Genomic DNA, 9,186 nt, shown 5'->3' on the forward strand with positions numbered 1-9,186 from the left:
AGGGAGTAGGGAGTGAAAATACTTAATTTGATTCTTAGCTATGTGGAATATCAATAGTGATAAGTGTGAAATTGATTCAATTCTCAACAATAAAAACAACAAGTGAAAGAGCAAAAGTAAGAAGAGGGTAAGGCAATCGATAAAGAATGGGGTACTCGGATAATGTTTCACCTAGGATGATCACTTCAAGTGCAAGAACTCTCTATTATGCTTCCTAATCAATGCAATGGTGAGTCATGGAAATCCTTACATACATAGTCCCAAATCTAAGGTCAACTATGCCTAACTCTATACATGTCCCGGAGGAGAAATCGAACAATCTCAACACCTCGCACTCGCATAGAGTTGCAATGAGCTCTAGGGATTCCAAGTGATAAATCTCTTCCTAAATATAGACCTACCCCTTTGGTCCAGATGGAAGGTCCCTAGCCACAATTAAGCCCTAGATACTAAGATCCTCTCAACGCTTCACTCCATTGCACGCGCAACTAGGCCCCAGCGGAGGTTCATCCCTTAGACCATTCACTCCATTATGGCTGCAAAGAACTCGAGAAACGGAGGTAGAATCTATCACGTCAGAGGGGCAAGGGGACGCTCCTGTACCTCTCGACTCACCCTCTCAACCCTCTCCAACCTAGCTTTGTCTAACGCTAGTGGTGTGTCACTCACTCACAAGGTTACCAACAAAAACTCTCAACCCTAGTGTCACTCTAGGGGAAATGTTCATACAATCAAGCATTCAAGTTTGGAACTCACAATAAACATCAATTTATTGAAAGCATAATAAAGAAGTTCAATGGAATGAATACATCCTAGGGTTTACAATCATCCAAGTACCCACTAGGGGTTTAGCTCTCCATGGAGCTTAATACAATCAAAGAAACCGAATGTAAAAGCAATGAATCCATAAAGAAACCCCCTCGATGGTCGTGTTGATGGTCTTGTGGAAAGTCCTCTACTCATCGTCCAAGGATTCTTTCATCCGGTATAGGATACACCTCGATCGAAGCTCCCCTACCAACCTTCTTCCTAATGGAATCACGATGTCAGAGCCATAGAACCTCTCCAAAACCTTGGTCAATAGCCCTCAAAACCCTAGCCGATGCCGTCTCGCAAGTTGGGGAAAAGATGGAGAAAAGAATACCAAAATCGGGGCTAAAATCGGCTTTAAATAGGGCTGGAATCAGGCGACTGCACGGGCGTGTATGATGTCACATGCCCCTGTGGAATTTCCACACGGGCGTGGATAATTTCCACACGCCCGTGTGGATTCTCTGTTTCTCTGGTTTCTCGGACGGCTGTGAACAGTGTTGCTACAGTAATTACTACAATGTTGCTACAGTGCTCTGCTACAGTCTTCGACCCGATTAACTTCCCAATTCCATACTTTTATCGGGGTAACACAAACGGGCACACATTCACGTCGTGAATCACTTGCTTCTTCAATGATGTACATGTTGGCGGGGCTCTTGTTCTTATATGCATAAGTCGGAATACTCGAGTGTGACTGCCTTTGTGCCCCTCCAAATAGATGTGCTCACTCGAATGCGAGGAGGTTGGCACACACTCTAGCATCTCACACCTGACCTATGTCTTCGCGTTTGAACCTTAACAAGATCTCCTCCAAAATAGGTGCATTATGATCCACATTGGCCCATTTCCTTCATACTCGGCCTCACAACCCTACCTGCATAAAAATAATATAAAAACACACATATTAATGTAGAAAACTGAGGAAAGTAATGCTCACCATAAGGAATGAATGCTTCTCATTCATATCGCACAAGCACTTATCAACAATGAAAAGCAATGAAAACCATGAAAGAGAACCCTGTTGAATTCGTAATGATGGCTTTGGTGGGTCGCCCACCGTCTTGAAGTATCTTCTTCTAAAGCTAGGTCGCTGAAGGCTCCCTCTATGGTACGACGGAGAGAAGATCGATCAAAGTTAGTGATGGACGCCCCCCAATATCGCCAAAGACCTCATTCAAAACCTTAGGCGCCTTGCCTTCAAAGTGCTCTCCAAAAGCCTAGCAAAAAGTTCCTAAAAAATAGGGCAAACGGCCAAATCGGGGATCCACACGCTAGTGTGGGCACCCATGTGGATTCTCTGTTTTCTTGTTTTATGACCGACTGTAAACAGTGCTGCTGCAGCATTTTGCTACATTGTTTTCTACAATACCCTCCTACAGTACCGGCCTAAAATACTTCCGAATACATACTTTCATTGAGGTAACACAAACAGGAAAACATTTACGTCGTGGATCACCTTGCCTCTTTAATAACGGACATGTTGGTGGAGATCTTGTTCTAAATGCACAAGTTGAAATGCTTTAATGTGACTACTCTTGTGCCCTTCCAAATAGTTGTGTTAACTCGAGTACGAGGAGGTTGGCACACATTCCTATATTTGGAACCCGACCTATGTCTTCGCGTTTCAATCTTAGCAAGATTTCCTCCAAATTAGTGCATTATGACCCACATTGGCTTCTTTCTCTCATAATCGGCCTCATAACCCTACCTGCATGAAAGTAACATAAATACACCCATATTAGCGTTAAAACCAGAGAAACGTAATGCTCAACACAAGTAAAGAATGCTTCCCATTCTTATCGCACAAGCACTTATCAAACTCCCCCACACTTAAGCTTTTGCTTGTCCTCAAGCAAAGATTAAAACATTATCTGCATAGATGAAGGAAACATTGGAAGTGCTTGGCCTTAGGTTCACCAAAGCATACAAAGAGTGCATTCTAAAAGTAAGGGAAATTTCAACACTAAATACAAAAAATCAATGTCTAGCTAAAACTTGAATCAAAAATGACAACAAAGCCAAAATCGTGTAAGTGTGTGAACTCACTCAAAACAACCCAAAGTATACAGCTCAAAGTTCTACGTACAAGGGACTTATTTATCTACATAAGGTAACAAAAATTAAAAAAAAGGTAGTAGCTTCACACATCCTCTAATGTAGCCTTTTCCATAGCGGCCGCTAAGGTGGCTTTCACACTTTCAAGGTGGTAGCTCTTTCTACCCGGGTGGTAGCTTTCACACATCCCATGAGATAGCTCTTTCTCTCATTAGGGTATAACTAGTATCCGACTTATGAAAGTAGCTTCATACATCATAGGTGGTAGCTCTTTCCACCCAACAAGCACAACTAAACAACAAAACTATTTTGTTCTTTCTTTTCATTTTTTAATTTTTTTTTTCAGAATTAACACAAGAAACAACTATAACTAGTCCCTTATACATCAAACATGAGTTTTGAAAAGAGTTCAAAGAGTGAGTAGTGCAACAACTGTCAATCGAGCAAAAATTCCTAGAAATTCAAACAAAAACTAGACCATGAAAACATTCAATGTTAAAATTCTCCTGACAAAATCCCCTTGCGTATATCCCGCAGGTGCACGGGTTTGTCGAAGTAATAATCCCGGATGAGCGGGTATCGAATCCACAGGGAGTAGGGAATAAAAACACTTAATCCGCTTCTTAGCTATGTGAAAGATCAGTAGTGATAAGTGTGACAATGATTCAATTATCAAAAGTAAAAACAACAAGTAAGAGAGCACGAGAAAAGGAGGACGTAAGGTAATAGATAAAGATGGGGTACTCGGATAATGCTCCGCCTAGGACAATCGTTTCAAGTGCAAGAACCCTCTATTATGCTTCCTAATCAATGCAATGGTGAGTCGTGTAAATCCTTAAATACATAGTCCCAAATCTAAGGTCAACTATGCCTAATCTATACATGTCCCGGAGGAGAGATTAGATAAACTCTCAACCTCGTACTCATATAGAGTTGCAATGAGCTCTAGGGATTCCAAGTGATAAATCTCTTCCTAATTATAGACCTAACCCTTTGGTCCAGGTGGAAGGTCCCTAACCACAATTAAGCCCAAGATACTAAGATCACCTCAACACTTCACTCCGTTGCACGCGCAACTAAGCCCCACTGGAGGGTCATCCCTTAGACCATTCACTCTATTATGACCACAAAGAACTTGAGGAACGGAGGTAGAATCTATCACGCCAGAGGGGAAAGGGGACGCTCCTATACCTCTCGACTCACCCTCTCAACCCTTTCCAACCTAGCTTTGTCTAGCGCTCATGTTGTGTCACTCACTCACAAGGTTACCAACAAGAACTCTCAACCCTAGTGTCACTCTAGGGGAAATGTTCATACAATCAAGCATTCAAGGTTGGAACTCACAACAAACATCAATTAATTGAAAGCATAATAAAGAGATTCAATGAAACAAATACATCCTAGGGTTCACAAATACCCAAGTACCCACTAGGGGTTTAGCTCTCCATGGAGCTAAGTACAGTCAAAGAAATAGAATGTAAAAGTAATGAATCCATCGAGAAACCCCCTCGATAGTCATGTCGATGGTCTTGTGGAAAGTCCTCTACTCGTCATCCAAGGATTCCCTTGTCCGGTATAGGATACTCCTCGACGGAAGCTCCCCTACCAACCTTCTTCCAAAGGAATGACAATGTCGGAGCCGTAGAACCTCTCCGAAACCCTAGCCAATACCTCTCAAAACCCTAGCCGAAACCCTCTCTCAAGTTGGGGAAAAGGTGGAGAAAAGAATGCTGAAATCGGGGCTGAATCGGCTTTAAATAGGGCTAGAATCGGGAATCCACATGCCCTTGTGGGCGTCCCTGTGGAATTTCCTCACGGGCGTGGGTAATTTCCACACATCTCTGTAGATTCTCTGAAACTGTCATTTTCGGCCGGTTGTGAACAGTAACTGCTATCGTGTTTTCTACTGTAACCTGCTACAGTGCTCTGCCAAAAATACTGGCCCTGATGTTGAATGTACTCAGCGATGATGTGCCCAAGATGGATCAGTATGCGCTGCACATCGAATACAAGTACAGAAGCTTCTGCCGGCTCAGAACGCCAGTGCTATCACCACGGCCATTCACTGACCTGCTCATGATGGCATGTAGATATCGATACGCAGGTCGGGAAAGCCACGTGGCCTTGGACACACCCGGCTCATACTGGCCCTGACCACAAAATGCTCTGTAAGCTCTTTGCGGGGTCAAGCCTCCAGGATAATCAGTGGTAACTGAGAATAGTCCTTAGTGTCTATAAATACCTCCTCGTACAAGCCGAGCCGAACTGAAAACTGAGTGATGCTCAGACTATAGTGATGTCCAAGTGCTCTGAACTGAACTACGTCGAGGTCATCGAATCTCGCATAGGATCTGTCAAACTCGAATGATGACAAAACCTCCAGTCTAAGCTCCCGGATAGCTGGCTCTCTAATCGACAATAACTGTCTCCAACCACCGACTGAAACGAGATCCCCGACCTCATCAGCGAACTCATCCCCCTGCCGTATGTCTCTCAATATACACATGTCCAAGGACCGAGTTTGTCCGAACCGAAGTCTCGACAGACGCTCAAAATGAGCCTAATGCTCAGTTATAGTGAATCTCATGCTCTCGAACTAAGGAGACTACTCTCGCGGTTGCTTATCAGCTTGCTTCGTTGACTCGGGTGCCATAATATACAAAATTAAAAGGAAAATCTATCAAACAAGTTAACTAAGCATAGCTGCAGAAAACCACACGGTCGTGCGGAATTTCCGCACGTCCGTGTGGATCCATGGGCCGTGAACAAATGCACGACCATGCCTTAAATTCCACAAAATGTAGCATTACAATGCTTCTCCTTCATTCTAAATATAAATAACCAATTGAATTGAAGAAACAAAGCATTATTGACTAGTTTCATTGATGAAAATCATGAATTTATGATGGAAATCAAAGGTAGGGCTTACCGTCGAGTTGAGATGAGAAAGCTTTGAAAATGGCCGGAAAACTAAGCAAAATCCTTCCAAATTGACGATACGAGGTCGGGAAACAATATAAGAGTGCTCTCTGACAAATGGAGGATATGAGGGTGAAGGGAAACAATAATCCTTTGAAAAGAACTCGCGCCTCTTGACATTATGTACATTCGCACGGGCGTGCGGAAATTACCCACACCCGTGCGTCTCCATAGGAAAGCCTTACAGGGGATGATGTACGCCGCTGTGCGCTCTCGGGAAAGCACTCATTGCCTCTGAACACAAATAAACGGGCGTGCGGGAAATACCCACGCCCGTGTGCCCGACCCACCGGGGTAGCCGCACGCCCCTGTGGCAGCTCTACACATCTGAGAAAGATTGCTAAGTATTCTACATGCCCGTGCGGGCGTGGACATTCACAGGCCCAACTAACAGGGGCAAGCGCACACCCCTGTGACTTCTTCGAATGGAGAGAGCTCCTCTATTGAGATTCGCATGGGTGTGCGGATATTATCCATGCCCGTGCGATTTTCACAAGGTCACCCAATGGATCGAGTCCATGCCCCTGTGTGCTTTCGGGATAATCTGCCAATCTCTGCAGGAATTCACACGCCCGTGTGGAAATTACCCGCAGGCGTGTGAGAATCGGGTGGTCATTCACGGGGCAAGTCCAGGCACCTGTGCCTTTTCTGGATGAGATCGCAATGCAAATTCACGGGCGTGCGGAAATCCCACACGGCTGTGTATTTTCTCTGGATGCCTTAGAAAATTCTTTAGGCTCTGCAGAAAAATCCTGAACATGTTTACACACTCAGAGCCTACCCTAATATGCAAATTTTAATAGTGAAAAACATGAGAAATAGCTCAAATGACCCAACTTCACCAAATCCATGTGAAAACGCACAATGACAATTCAAAACCAACAATAAAATCGCAGCACAAATATATAAAAATCAACACACCAACACTCAACACTTTATTCCTACACACACTAAACTACTAAACTACAAATATAGTAAGCACTTGGGTTGCCTCCCAAGAAGCGCTTGTTTAACGTCACTTAGCTTGGCGTACCTTATCTTACCTCATGGGGCCTCATAGGTAAAAGTTGCCCTCTTACCCATGGCTTGGAAGCATGATGAGCAAACTCTCTTGAGGGTAGAGGGTGAATTATTGGGCTTGGGACCGCCTAACAATGGTTCATCCAACTTCTTCGGTTCACGCACGTCTCCAACAGCCTTAGAGCATTTCTGGTGGCGTCTCCTAGCCCTCTTCAATTTCCAGAGCACCTTCTTCAAGATCCCCGAGTTAGATGATAGTTCTTTCATCGAACCAAGCATCATTATTTCTTCATTGTCCTCCTCTTGGTCGAGCAAGCCTTCGTATGGATCCGGATTGAACATTTCCTGCATGTATTCATCAACAATCTCATCGGTAACATCTATAAAATATTAAGTATCATCAAAATCAAGAGAATGCCGTATGGCTTCAGCAAGGCTGTATGTGAGCTTGTCATCCCTGACTCTTAATGTTGGCTCTCTACCGTCCATGTCAATCAGGGCTTTGGAAGTCTGCAAGAATGGCCTCCCAAGTATGAAGGATACATCCGTATTCTCATTGACGTCTAGCACTACCAAGTCAACCAGAAAAATATACTTGTCCACCTTGACAAGCACGTCTTCGATGATGCCCCTCGGATGTCTCACCGTTCGATCCGCCAATTGCAAAGTCATCCGAGTAGACATAGGCTCGCCCAAGCCTAGCTTTTGAAAGAAGGTGTATGGCATAACGTTGATACTGGCCCCTGAGTCCACCAATGCCATTTCTTCACCTGGATTGCCAATATTACACGGCATGATGAAGCTTCTCGGGTCTTTCTGCTTGTTCGGCATGTTCTTTTGCAAAACCGCCGAGCAAGATACATCTAAAATCACTGAAGCACTCTCCTCTAACTTCCTCTTGTTGGTCAACAAGTCTTTCAAGAATTTTGCATACTTAGGCATTTGAGCCAATGCCTCAACAAAAAGAATATTGATGTTGAGTTATTTGAAGAAACTCAGGAACTTCTTGTATTGTTCATTCCCTTGGTCATTCTTCAATCTAGAGGGATAAGGGATTCTTGGCTTCAAAGGTGGGGGTGCCACCTCTTTCTCTTTGCTTGCTCCCTTCTCATCCTCTATAACCTCAGGTGCGTGTTCATTGGGCTTCTCACTCGGAAGCTTACCATCAACTTCATGAGTACTTCTCAAAGTGATCGTCTTCACATGCTCCCAAGGGTTGGTCTCGGTGTTACTCGGCAAGTTTACTTGTGGCCTTTACAATAATGACTTCGCAATCTATCCTACTTAATTTTCAAGATTATGTAAAGAGGCGGTGTGGTTGTGAAGTGCAGCCTCAACTGATTGGAACCTTGTATCAGATGATTGCACAAACCTACTTAAGGCCTTCTCCAAATAATTCATTGGGGTCTCTAAACCTAAAACTTTGTTCTCCATGTTTGGGGCTTGCTCTTGTTGTTGAAAACCCGCTAGCCCCATGGCCTTTTGTTAACCTTGGTTGCTCCATGAGAAATTGGGATGACTCTTTCAACCCGGATTGTAGGTGTTGCTGTATGGGTTTCCTTGATTCCTCATGCCATTACCCACAAAATTGACATTCTCAACTAAAGATGCATCACTAATAGAGATCGAGCAATCGGAGGGAGCATACCCTCCACCATACCCGGTGCAAGTAGTCATGGCCGCCACTCTATTTCAAGTTAGGAGATCTAACTTCTTACTCAATGATTCCACTTGAGCTGCCAAAGAGGTCATTGCATATATCTCATGGAGACCGGCCACCTTTTTCTTCTCCCTAGCATTTCATTGGTAGCTGTTTAACCCCATTTCTTTAATTAATTGACGGGCCTCATCGGGGTCTTGCTACCTAAGGTACCTCCTGCTGCCCCATCCAAGAGTTGCCTTGTACTTGGATTCAGACTGTTGTAAAAGCTCTGAACAATCATCCACTCCGGGAATCCATGTTGCGGACACTTTCTTAGGAGCTCCTTGAACCTTTCCCACGTCTCAAATAGAGACTCCAATTCCAATAGTACAAAGGACGAGATCTCATTCCTAAGCTTTGCAAATTTTCTGGGAGGAAAATATCGGCCAAGAGAAGCTTCTACTATCTCCTCCCATGTAGTAATCGAGGCTCTAGGTAATGAGTGTAACCACTGCTTCGCTCTCCTCTTTAAGGAAAATGGGAAGGCTCTCAACTTGATGGCATCATCCGTCACCCCGTTTATCTTCAGCATATCACACACCTCGAGAAAGTTCCCTATATGACTGTTTGGATCCTTATCGGCTAAACCATTGACCTGTGAGGATTGCTATAATATG

At 44.0% G+C, this 9,186-nt stretch overlaps 1 non-coding gene across 1 annotated transcript; it reads left to right on the forward strand.

Annotated features, from left to right (window-relative positions):
* Nucleotides 1-8,820: 8,820 nt before the first annotated feature.
* Nucleotides 8,821-8,927, forward strand: LOC120280922. The gene has a single exon (XR_005542447.1). It is a non-coding gene; the product is annotated as a small nucleolar RNA R71 (small nucleolar RNA).
* Nucleotides 8,928-9,186: the final 259 nt, after the last annotated feature.

The sequence above is a fragment of the Dioscorea cayenensis genome, chromosome 2 (assembly GCF_009730915.1).
Source record: "Dioscorea cayenensis subsp. rotundata cultivar TDr96_F1 chromosome 2, TDr96_F1_v2_PseudoChromosome.rev07_lg8_w22 25.fasta, whole genome shotgun sequence".
Lineage (NCBI taxonomy): Eukaryota > Viridiplantae > Streptophyta > Magnoliopsida > Dioscoreales > Dioscoreaceae > Dioscorea > Dioscorea cayenensis.